We start from the raw sequence: 12,548 nt of genomic DNA, 5'->3' as shown, positions 1-12,548 counted from the left end.
CTCCTCTTTCAGACACAATTCGCTGTGGCAGACTGTGCAGCTTGAAGACATGATCTACGAAGAACTGGGCTGTCTCTTAGGCTGTTGGAAGCCCCTTGCAAGACACAAAATGTGCCATCTTGGTAAACAGGTCCACCACCACCCAGATCACAGTCTGCTGTCACGAGGACGGCAGTTCAGTAATGAAGTCCATGGCTATGGTCTCCCAGGGCCCCTGCGATGTAGGCAGGGGTTGCAGTGGCCCCATCAGGGCTTCTTGTGGCCACTTGGCACACTGACAGGTTTTGCAGGCGTGAACCTACTCCTTGACGTCCTCAGGCACCCACGGCCACCAAAACTGCCGCATCTGAGATTGTCAGCCTGCATCAAGGTGCAAGCGGCAGGACACTGGGTCCCAGAGCACGACCCGGCTGGCACTCTCTGATGTCATTCTCATAGCAGGAAATATCTGTTCGATAAAATGATTGGAATTGGACAATAAACAGACATAGCCTGGACCGAAGAAGACTAAAGAAAAATCTGCAGAACTGTACAGTTCCTGGTGTTTAAGAGATTCTTCAAAGAGATTCTCATCATGGCGTGTGGATTACGGAGGTGTTTGGTGTGTCTTTTTTCTCTTCTTAACATCTACATTTGGTTTTCAATGCCAAGCCTCATTAAGAAACTTTAAAAAAAAAGAGTACAGACGGACTTCTATTTATAATTAAGTATTCAATTGCACAGCTTTACTTAGACTTGAAAGACTTGTGGCTCATTAGCTGCTCTCCCTGTGCAAAGGTCAGAGGGGGCAGGGTTTCTGTTGAGGCAGGTGATTAGCTGCGGGAGGAGCTTATCAGAGCTTGCAGGGCAGCAGCTGAAGAAGGAGCAAAAAGGGTTTGATCCATCTTTTAGATTTAGGGGAGCTAGTCTCAAACGTTTGTTGGGGGAGACCTAGGTTTTTTTTTGGGGGGAGTTATTTGTCCTGTCTTCACGCTTTTTATGATGGAAGACCGCTGTAGCCACCCCCAACGACACGTTCTCAAGATGGAGGGGAAGGGAACAGCTGCAGTCGCCTGCGGTTCCTGCGCAATGTTTGCCATCTTGCCAAAGGTTGCAGGCAGCTTTACCTGCAGCAATTGCATGTTGATTGCCCTCTTAGAAGACAAAGTCCAGCAACTGGAGGAACATGTAGCTACGCTCCAAAGAATTAGAGAGCTGGAGCTCTTCTTGGAAGCAACAGAGCACACCGTCTCCACCAAGGAGGAGACAGGGGACTCCCCTGAGAAAGAGGCTAGTTCACCAACACAGGAGCCAGATATATGGAGAAACGGGACTCAAAGAAGTAGGAGGCCCAGGGTTCGCTCTGATTGTTTAGAAATACACGATCGCTTTGAGGTCCTCTCCCCTAGCATGGAAGACAAAGAGCAGACTCCATTTGAGGATCTCTCCCTCATTACAGTCGATCAGGTATATGAAGACGAGCAGCAAAGTCAGTCCTCAGGGAATGTGCAGGCGACCTTGAAACGGACAGCTCACGGAAGAACCCCGACCAGACCTTAGAGGAGGCGTGTAGTGGTGATAGGGGATTCCCTACTGAGGGGAACAGAAGCAGTGACCTGTGGGCCTGACAAGAGGTCTCGGGAAGTGTGCTGTCTCCCCGGGGCTAAGATCCAAGATGTAACTGAACGACTGCAAGGAATCATAAAACCCACTGACAAATACCCCTTCCTCTTGGTTCATGTGGGAACCAATGACACTGCAAGCAATAGCCTCCAGAAGATCAAAAGAGACTATGAGGCTCTGGGCAGGAAATTGAAGCAATTAAATGCACAAATTGTCATCTCTTCTGTCCTCCCAGTTGAACGACGTGGCCCAGGGAGAGAGAGAAAAATAGTGGAAGTGAACAGCTGGCTTCGCAAATGGTGTAAACAGGAACGGTTTGGATTCTTAGATCACGGACTGCAGTTTCTTGAAGATGGACTTCTGGCAAGCGATGGGCTGCACCTCACAACGGTTGGGAAGAATGTTTTTGCCAAAAATCTCAGAAACCTCATCAGGAGGGCTTTAAACTGACTAATGTGGGGGAGGGAGACAGTGCTCCTGAAGGTAGGAGTCTATCAATTGATGAAGATGATCATCCAAATGTCATAGACCAAATGGAGCAAACAGCACGCAGACCTAGTGGTGGGAGGAAAACATCCTTAAATAAGAGACACAGGGGAATGATTAATGGACTTCAATGTCTGTACACTAATGCGCAAAGCATGGGAAATAAACAAGATGAGCTTGAGCTCTTGGTACAGCAAACTAAATATGACATAATAGGCATCACTGAAACCTGGTGGGATAAGTCCCACGATTGGAATGTAATAATGGAGGGATACAATCTATTTCAGAGAAACAGACCAGACAAGAAAGGAGGAGGAGTGGCGTTATATGTCAGGGATGTGTATACCTGTGAAGAGATCCAAGATTTAGAACCTCAAAGCCAAAGTGAGAGCATTTGGCTCAAAATTAAGGGAGAGAAGAATAACAGTGACCTCATTGTGGGAGTTTACTATAGATCCCCAAGCCAAACGGAGGACATAGACGATGCCTTCCTGGAACAGATGGCCAAGCATGCAAAAGGAAGGGAGATAGTAGTAATGGGGGACTTCAATTACCCGGATATTTGTTGGATGTCAAACTCAGCCAAGAGCATAAGGTCAAACAGATTCCTCACTGGCCTTGCAGACAACTTCATTGTCGAGAAAGTGGGAGAAGCAACAAGAGGAACAGCCATTTTAAATCTGGTCCTAACCAATGTTGATGACCTGGTTAGTGGGGTAGAAGTGGAAGGATCATTGGGCGCAAGTGATCATGCTCTTCTGAAATTTACTATACAGCGGAAAGGAGCAGCCAAGCATACTAGGACTCAATTTCTTGACTTTAAGAAAGCCGACTTCATAAAACTTAGGGAAGTGCTGGGTGAGATCCCATGGACAGTAATACTAAAAGGAAAGGGAGTTCATGATGGCTGGCAGTTTGTTAAGAGGGAGATAGTAAAAGCACAACTTCAGGCAATACCAATGAGACGGAAACATGGAAGGTGCCTAAAGAAGCCAGGGTGGCTATCTAAAGAACTTTTAACTGAGTTAAGATTAAAAAAGGATGTGTACAAAAAATGGAAAAGGGGGGAAACCACCAAAGAGGAATTCAAACAAATAGCCAGCACGTGTAGACACAAAGTCAGAAAAGCTAAAGCACAGAATGAACTCAGGCTTGCTAGAGAGGTTAAAAGCAACAAAAAGGCTTTTATGGGTATGTTCGTAGCAAAAGGAAGAACAAAGAAACAGTGGGGTCACTCAGAGGAGAAGATGGTGAAATGCAAACAGGGGACACAGAAAGGGCTGAACTCCTCAATGCCTTCTTTGCCTCAGTCTTTTCCGATAAAGAAAACAATGCCCGACCTGAAGAATTTGGAGCAAATGATTCAACAGAGGAAACACAGCCCAGAACAACTAAGGAGATAGTACAAGAATGCTTGGCTAGTTTAGATGTATTCAAGTCTCCAGGGCCAGATGAACTGCATCCAAGAGTATTAAAAGAACTGGCAGATGTGATCTCAGAACCACTGGCAGTCATCTTTGAGAATTCCTGGAGAACAGGCGAAGTCCCGGCAGACTGGAGGAGGGCAAATGTTGTCCCTATTTTCAAAAAGGCGGAAAGAGAGGACCCAAATAATTACCGCCCAGTCAGTCTGACATCAATACCAGGGAAGATTCTGGAGCAGATCATTAAGCAAACAGTCTGTGAGCACCTAGAAAGGAATGCTGTGATCACCAATAGTCAGCATGGATTTCTGAAAAAGAAGTCATGTCAGACTAACCTGATCTCGTTTTTTGACAGAATTACAAGCCTGGTAGATGAAGGGAATGCAGTGGATGTAGCCTACCTTGATTTCAGCAAGGCATTTGACAAGGTGCCCCATAACATTCTTGTAAAGAAGCTGGTAAAATGCGGTCTTGACTATGCTACCACTCAGTGGATTTGTAACTGGCTGACTGACCGAACCCAAAGGGTGCTCATCAATGGTTCCTCTTCATCCTGGAGAAGAGTGACTAGTGGGGTGCCACAGGGTTCTGTCTTGGGACCGGTCTTATTCAACATCTTTATCAACGACTTGGATGATGGACTCAAGGGCATCCTGATCAAATTTGCAGATGACACCAAACTGGGAGGGGTGGCTAACACCCCAGAGGACAGGATCACACTTCAAAACGACCTTGACAGATTAGAGAACTGGGCCAAAACAAACAAGATGAATTTTAACAGGGAGAAATGTAAAGTATTGCATTTGGGCAAAAAAAATGAGAGGCACAAATACAAGATGGGGGATACCTGGCTTGAGAGCAGTACATGTGAAAAGGATCTAGGAGTCTTGGTTGACCACAAACTTGACATGAGCCAACAGTGTGACGCGGCAGCTAAAAAAGCCAATGCAATTCTGGGCCTCATCAATAGGAGTATAGCATCTAGATCAAGGGAAGTAATAGTGCCACTGTATTCTGCTCTGGTCAGACCTCACCTGGAGTACTGTGTCCAGTTCTGGGCACCACAGTTCAAGAAGGACACTGACAAACTGGAACGTGTCCAGAGGAGGGCAACCAAAATGGTCAAAGGCCTGGAAACGATGCCTTATGAGGAACGGCTAAGGGAGCTGGGCATGTTTAGCCTGGAGAAGAGGAGGTTAAGGGGTGATATGATAGCCATGTTCAAATATATAAAAAGATGTCACATAGAGGAGGGAGAAAGGTTGTTTTCTGCTGCTCCAGAGAAGCGGACACGGAGCAATGGATCCAAACTACAAGAAAGAAGATTCCACCTAAACATTAGGAAGAACTTCCTGACAGTAAGAGCTGTTCGACAGTGGAATTTGCTGCCAAGGAGTGTGGTGGAGTCTCCTTCTTTGGAGGTCTTTAAGCAGAGGCTTGACAACCATATGTCAGGAGTGCTCTGATGGTGTTTCCTGCTTGGCAGGGGGTTGGACTTGATGGCCCTTGTGGTCTCTTACAACTCTATGATTCTATGATTCTATGATAAAGATGAAAGAAGAAACAAGACAGCGCTTGTTAATATGACGCAGAACGGAAAAATGAGAATTCCCCCCTTTTTGAGAGAAGCGGGAGATATTTGCTGGCTGACTTTGTAATGACTGGAGATAACAATTTGGGACTACATATAGTGCAGCTGTTTGCAGAAGTTTTTCATTATGAGCGAGAGAGAAGGCTGATGGATGTCTAGCAGCCCCCCTTCTAGGGCCCAGAGGGGGGGATTGTGTGGTCTCTGAGAGGCTGATCAATCGCCAAATGACTTATATCTGTGGAATACAGCTCATTTACATTGCATTATTGCAAACAGTATGCTTAACAATTTACAGTAATAACATAACAATGTGGAAACTACTATGTTATTAAATCTCAAACGAAAAGCTTGGACAACAGCCCGGATTGGAAGATTGGAACGGAGTCAGGGAAAGCTGTGCTAGCAAATAGACAGTTGAAAAAATATATGTTGTTGTTGTTTAGTTGTTTAGTCGTGTCCGACTCTTCGTGACCCCATGGACCAGAGCACGCCAGGCACTCCTGTCTTCCACTGCCTCCCGCAGTTTTGTCAAACTCATGTTAGCAGCTTCGAGAACACTGTCCAACCATCTCGTCCTCTGTCGTCCCCTTCTCCTTGTGCCTCCATCTTTCCCAACATCAGGGTCTTTTCCAGGGAGTCTTCTCTTCTCATGAGGTGGCCAAAGTATTGGAGCCTCAGCTTCACGATCTGTCCTTCCAGTGAGCACTCAGGGCTAATTTCCTTAAGAATTGATGTGTTTGATCTTCTTGCAGTCCATGGGACTCTCAAGAGTCTCCTCCAGCACCATAATTCAAAAGCATCCATTCTTCGGCGATCAGCCTTCTTTATGGTCCAGCTCTCACTTCCATACATCACTACTGGGAAAACCATGGCTTTAACTATATGGACCTTTGTTGGCAAGGTGATGTCTCTGCTTTTTAAGATGCTGTCTAGGTTTGCCATCGCCTTTCTCCCAAGGAGCAGGCATCTTTTAATTTCGTGACTGCTGTCACCATCTGCAGTGATCATGGAGCCCAAGAAAGTAAAATCTCTCACTGCCTCCATTTCTTCCCCTTCTATTTGCCAGGTGGTGATAGGCCCAGTGGCCCAGGGAGACAATATACAGCCTTGTCGTACTCCTTTCCCAATTTTGAACCAATCAGTTGTTCCATATCCAGTTCTAACTGTAGCTTCTTGTCCCACATAGAGATTTCTCAGCAGACAGATGAGGTGATCAGGCACTCCCATTTCTTTAAGAACTTGCCATAGTTTGCTGTGGTCAACACAGTCAAAGGCTTTTGCATAGTCAATGAAGCAGAAGTAGATGTCTTTCTGGAACTCTCTAGCTTTCTCCATAATCCAGCGCAGGTTTGCAATTTGGTCTCTGGTTCCTCTGCCCCTTCGAAATCCAGCTTGCACTTCTGGGAGTTCTCGGTCCACATACTGCTTAAGCCTGACTTGTAGAATTTTAAGCATAACCTTGCTAGCGTGTGAAATGAGTGCAATTGTGCGGTAGTTGGAGCATTCTTTGACACTGCCCTTCTTTGGGATTGGGATGCAGACTGATCTTCTCCAATCCTCTGGCCACTGCTGAGTTTTCCAAATTTGCTGGCATATTGAGTGTAGCACCTTAACAGCATCATCGTTTAAAATTTTAAATAGTTCAGCTGGAATATCATCACTTCCACTGGCCTTGTTATTAGCAGTGCTTTCTAAGGCCCATTTGACTCCACTCTCCAGGATGTCTGGCTCAAGGTCAGCAACCACTCTACCTGGGGTGTACAAGACATCCAAATCTTTCTGGTATAATTCCTCTGTGTATTCTTGCCACCTCTTCTTGATGTCTTCTGCTTCTGTTAGGTCCTTTCCACTTTTGTCTTTTACAGTGGTGCCTCGCAAGACGAAATTAATCCGTTCCGCGAGTGTCTTCGTCTAGCGGTTTTTTCGTCTTGCGAAGCAACCCTATTAGCGGCTTAGCGGATTAGCGCTATTAGCGGTTTAGCGGCTATTAAAGGCTTATCGGCTTAGCGGAATAGCTGCTAAAAGGCTATTAGCGGCTTAGCGGCTTAGAAAAAGGGGGGGAAAGCGAAAAAAAATCTCAAGACTCGCAAGACATTTTCGTCTTGCGAAGCAAGCCCATAGGGAAATTCGTCCTGCGAAGCAACTCAAAAACGGAAAACCCTTTCGTCTAGCGGGTTTTCCGTCTTGCGTGGCATTCGTCTTGCGGGGCACCACTGTATTATGGTAATCTTTGTACGAAATGTTCCTTTCATATCTCCAATTTTCTTAAACAGATCTCTGGTTTTTCCCATTCTATTGCTTTGCTCTATTTCTTTGCATTGCTCGTTTAAGAAGGCGTTCTTGTCTCTCCTTGCTATTTTTTGGAAATCTGCATTCAATTTCCTGTATCTTTCACTATCTCCCTCGCATTTTGCTTGCCTTCTCTCCCCCGCTATTTGTAAGGCCTCGTTGGACAGCCACTTTGCTTTCTTGCATTTCCTTTTCATTGGGATGGTTTTCCTTGCTGCCTCCTGTATAATGTTACGAGCCTCCATCCATAGTTCTTCAGGCACTCTGTCCACCAAATCTAAATCCTTAAACCTGTTCACTTCCACTGTGTATTTATAAGGGATTTGACTTAGATTGTATCTTACTGGCCCAGTGGTTTTTCCTACTTTCTTCAGTTTAAGCTTGAATTTTGCTATAAGAAGCTGATGATCTGAGCCACAGTCAGCTCCAGGTCTTGTTTTTGCTGACTGTATAGAGCTTCTCCATCTTTGGCTGCAGAGAATATAATCAATCTGGTTTTGATGCTGCCCATCTGGTGATGTCCACATGTAGAGTCGTCTCTTGTGTTGTTGGAAAAGCGTGTTTGTGGTGACCAGCTTGTTCTCTTGGCAGAACTCTATTAGCCTTTGCCCTGCTTCGTTTTGATCTCCAAGGCCAAACTTGCCAGTTGTTCCTTTTATCTCTTGATTCCCTACTTTAGCATTCCAATCCGCTATAATGAGAAGAACATCCTTCTTTGGTGTCACTTCTATAAGGTGTTGTAAGTCTTCATAGAATTGCTCAATTTCAGTTTCTTCAGCACCAGTAGTTGGTGCATAAACTTGGATTCCTGTGATGTTAAAAGGTCTGCCTTGGATTCGTATCGAGAGCATTCTATCATTTTTGAGATTGCATCCCAGTACAGCTTTTGCCACTCTTTTGTTGACTATGAGGGCCACTCCATTTCTTTTACAGGATTCTTGCCCACAGTAGTAGATATGATGGTCATCCGAACTGAATTCGCCCATTCCCGTCCTTTTTAGTTCACTGATGCCCAGGATGTCAATATCTTGCCATCTCATTTTTGACCACATCCAACTTACCCAGGTTCATGGTTCTTACATTCCAGGTTCCTATACAATATTTTTCTTTACAGCATTGGACTTTCCTTTCGCTTCCAGGCATATCCGCAACTGAGCGTCCTTTCGGCTTTGGCCCAGCTGCTTCATCAGCTCTGAATCTACTTGTACTTGTCCTCCGCTCTTCCTCAGTAGCATGTTGGACGCCTTCCGACCTGAGGGGCTCATCTTCCAGCATCATAACTTTTATGTGCCTATTGTCTTTGTCCACGAAGTTTTCTTGGCAGGGATACTGGAGTGGCTTGCCGGTTCCTGCTCCAGGTGGATCACGTTTGGTCAAACCTGTCCACTATGACCTGTTCATCTTGGGTGGCCTTGCACGGCATAGCTCATAGCTTCTCTGAGTTATTCAAACCCCTTCACCACGGCAAGGCAGTGATCCATGAAGGGGGAAAATATATATATACACAAATAAAGCTGTATCCGACAGATGAAAGGATATATGAATTCTGACATGACTGAGAATCGCAGAGCCAGGGACAGAGAACTTTAAAGCGTTAAGATCAGAAGGCAGAAAATATGAAACAACGAGAAGAGGCAGGAACAAAGATTTGGAGATATGCTTCAAAGGTCCAGACTATGGAGAGCCCGGGAAAATTAATAATTACAATTTGGACTATAATCGGTCATTTTTTAAAATGTTAGTTTATTATTTTTAATTGGATTATGATCCGGATATGTTGATTGGCTGTTTTTATTGGAAAACCAATAAAAAGGATTTTTAAAAAACCAAAACCTGCCGCATCAAGTGATACAAGGTTTTATGCTGTCCGAAGCGGCCCGCCAGCGAGCTGTCGTGGCACTGACGTAGAACTTGGCCATCTTTCTCTGAAAAAAGCTCCATCCTGGTGCTTCACTCCCTCGGCGCAGCCAAATTGTCTTTGGCGAAGGCGTTGGCCGCCGTCTGTTGCTGGAAATCAGAGGACTCCCCTCCCCAAAACTCTCCAGCTCTGATGCTTCCTTGCTAGTTCCCTCCGTGGATAGGTCTTCCATGTCCCACCAGTCTGAACCAGGCTCAAAATCCTCTTCTTCCCCAGTGTCACTCCCTGGTCCCTCCTGGTTAACTGGCTGCCACCACTACTTATCTAGCCAGTTCCTGACATTGGCTCAGTGTGGGCACAGACTCTGACAGGGCTACGTCTCCTGCTCTGCAAGACAGTTCTGTTCCAGCCCCTTTCCCTCTTCCCTTCAGAGCTTGAGAGGGTACAGCAGAGAAAAGGGCAAAGCAATTTAGAGCTGAGTCACAGAAGGCTGCCGGGAGGGAGGCTTAAATGAGGGAAGGAGAAGTCGGAAACTCAATCCTGCAACTTACTAATGTGGAGTGTGTCTGGCTATCTCTGTGTGTGAAGCAATAAAAAGTTCATTGCTGGTCAAGTCTTTGTCAGCTTCTGAATTCCAGCAACAGATAATGTTCTGAAGAAGTGTGCATGCACACGAAAGCTCATACCAATAACTAACTTAGTTAGTCTCTAAGGTGCTACTGGAAGGAATGTTTTTATTAAGTTTCTTGTAGGCAGAGAATATCAAAATTTATGCAGAATTCTTTAAAATTCATATCTTCTAACTTGGGGGACCATCCTGCCACATTCCATGATAAGACCTTGCATGTATTGTTGAGGACAGGTTGATTGTGCGGCTGGCCTGCTGAATTCCTTATTGGAGTTATAACTTCATAGTCAGACAAGGCTTGAACTTCATGTGTGTGTGTCCCCCCCCCCCCCCAGGTTTGTGTGGCACTGGGTGCTGAAAACTCTATTGAACTGTTCATTACAAGAATCATTATATCAATCCAGTTCTACAATTTGATTTGATTCCCCAACTTTGTCCACAAACACAGACCCGCCTCCTATCAAAGGATTAGAGAACTCCTTTTTAGTAGTTAGAATTTGGGTGGTTGATTTCAGGTCAGGGAGAGCTAATTCTTCCAGATTAAGAAATCTTCTTTGGAGCCATTCAACAGAGGTTATAGAATAACTTGAAGGGACAGCATAGTTATACTCTCTGATAGGAGGGTGTTCCTTATCAATTTGATTATCTTTGTTTATGGGGGGGGGGGTTCTCCACCTCTTCCCTTTGTTTACCTCTGTGTTGGTTAGACATTATTTCCATAATTTGATCCGTGATTGTATTAGCTTTCAAGAAGGTTCAAGAAGGACATTGACAAACTGGAACGTGTCCAGAGGAGGGCAACCAAAATGGTCAAAGGCCTGGAAACGATGCCTTATGAGGAACGGCTAAGAGAGCTGGGCATGTTTAGCCTGGAGAAGAGGAGGTTAAGGGGTGATATGATAGCCATGTTCAAATATATAAAAGGATGTCACATAGAGGAGGGAGAAAGGTTGTTTTCTGCTGCTCCAGAGAAGCGGACACGGAGCAATGGATCCAAACTACAAGAAAGAAGATTCCACCTAAACATTAGGAAGAACTTCCTGACAGTAAGAGCTGTTCGACAGTGGAATTTGCTGTCAAGGAGTGTGGTGGAGTCTCCTTCTTTGGAGGTCTTTAAGCAGAGGCTTGACAACCATATGTCAGGAGTGCTCTGATGGTGTTTCCTGCTTGGCAGGGGGTTGGACTCGATGGCCCTTGTGGTCTCTTCCAACTCTATGATTCTATGATTCTATGATTCTCTGGAGGCCGAAAGTGAATAAGGGTGTATTGTAAGGAAGTCATTCTGCTAATGATTTCTTCCTGTGACTGGTAAGGGAGGGCTAAAAAAGAGTTTAAGTGTCTCTTTTCATCAAAGGCAAGGGAATCGTCAAACTCATTTTTGGAATGGTGTTCTTCTTGGCTTTTAGCAGGTGCTGAAAAGAGTACAGTAATGTTAGTAGGCAGGGAGCCCCAAAGTGTAGGTGCTGCCATGCTAAAAGATTGATTTCCTTCAACGGCAGAACGAGTATTATGTGACACCTGTATCGGTGTCAGTTCTGCAGACTGAAGCAGTCAAATGGGCATATATGGGGTAAGGCCATCTCTCAAGTAAACTGGTTGCAAGCTGTTCAGTGTTTTCTATACCAAATGGGCAACCAGTGCAGGTATGTGAGCATAGGTGTTATATGCTGACACGGTCTCATTCCTGTCAGCAACCATGATGCACCATTCTGCACTAACTGCAGCTTCTGGATCAAGCGCAAGGAATGTCACACATAGAGTGCATTGTAGTAATGCAATCTTGAAGCAACCATCCTTTTGCAGGAAGCGTGTTCTAACAGGCCCATCTATCTACTCCAGTATGGAGGACTTGACCTGGCATGTGTAACCTGACTTGGTTGGATGAAGCAGATGGCCCTGTCCTTCTCGCTGCTTGTCCACCAGGTTTCTCTTACCCACAGCAACCCAGTTACAGATGGGTAGCCGTGTTGGTCTGCCATAGTCAAAGTAAAAAATTCCTTCCTGTAGCACCTTAAAGACCAACTAAGTTAGTTCTTGGTATAAGCTTTCGTGTGCATGCACACGAAAGCTTATACCAAGAACTAACTTAGTTGGTCTTTAAGGTGCTACAGGAAGGAATTTTTTACTTCCACAGCAACCCAGGTCATATGGGTGGGGAGGGGGGGTTGCAGTGATTTTTAGGAAGTCATTAGTGTACACCGGGCGTCCTATTGGGAAGACCCAGTTTACTGAGTGCATGTTCTGGAAGTTGGGCAATAGGGGCAGTACAGGATTTCTTTTGGTGTACCGACTTCCCCGCTGCACCAAGGATTCCCTGCCCAAGCTGCTTCAAGTCATAGCAGATGTTCTCCTGGAGACACCTAGTTTGGTTATCCTAGGGCAGGCATGTCTATCTTCAAGTAGGCTGTGATCTACGATCCAATATAAAAAACTGGCAGTAATCTACCACCCTGAGATGGGTTCAGGGTGGGCGGGCAGGCACTGGCTGCTTCCCCCAAAGGCGCAGGGCAAACTTTGATACCATCAACCAAGACATTCTTCTGGGCCATCTAGAGGGGCTGGGAGCTGGGAGCACTGTTATACAGTGGTTCTGCTCCTTCCTCCTGGCCCGTGTCCAGAAAGTGGTGTTGGGGGATGAGTGTTCAGAAACCTGGGCTCTCACTTGTGGGG

The 12,548-nt window shown here is 45.5% G+C and overlaps 1 long non-coding RNA gene across 1 annotated transcript in view; it reads left to right on the top strand.

Annotated features, from left to right (window-relative positions):
- The window catches only part of LOC308467815, a 728,761-nt gene that overhangs the window by 338,304 nt on the left and 377,909 nt on the right, over positions 1-12,548 (top strand). The gene's annotated exons all lie outside the window — the stretch shown is intronic.

The sequence above is a fragment of the Podarcis pityusensis genome (genome assembly GCF_964106645.2).
Source record: "Podarcis pityusensis genome assembly, chromosome: W".
NCBI classification, from domain to species: Eukaryota; Metazoa; Chordata; class Lepidosauria; order Squamata; family Lacertidae; genus Podarcis; species Podarcis pityusensis.
Note: the sequence above shows the minus strand (reverse complement) of the source record. Positions and strands in the feature narration are given on the sequence as shown.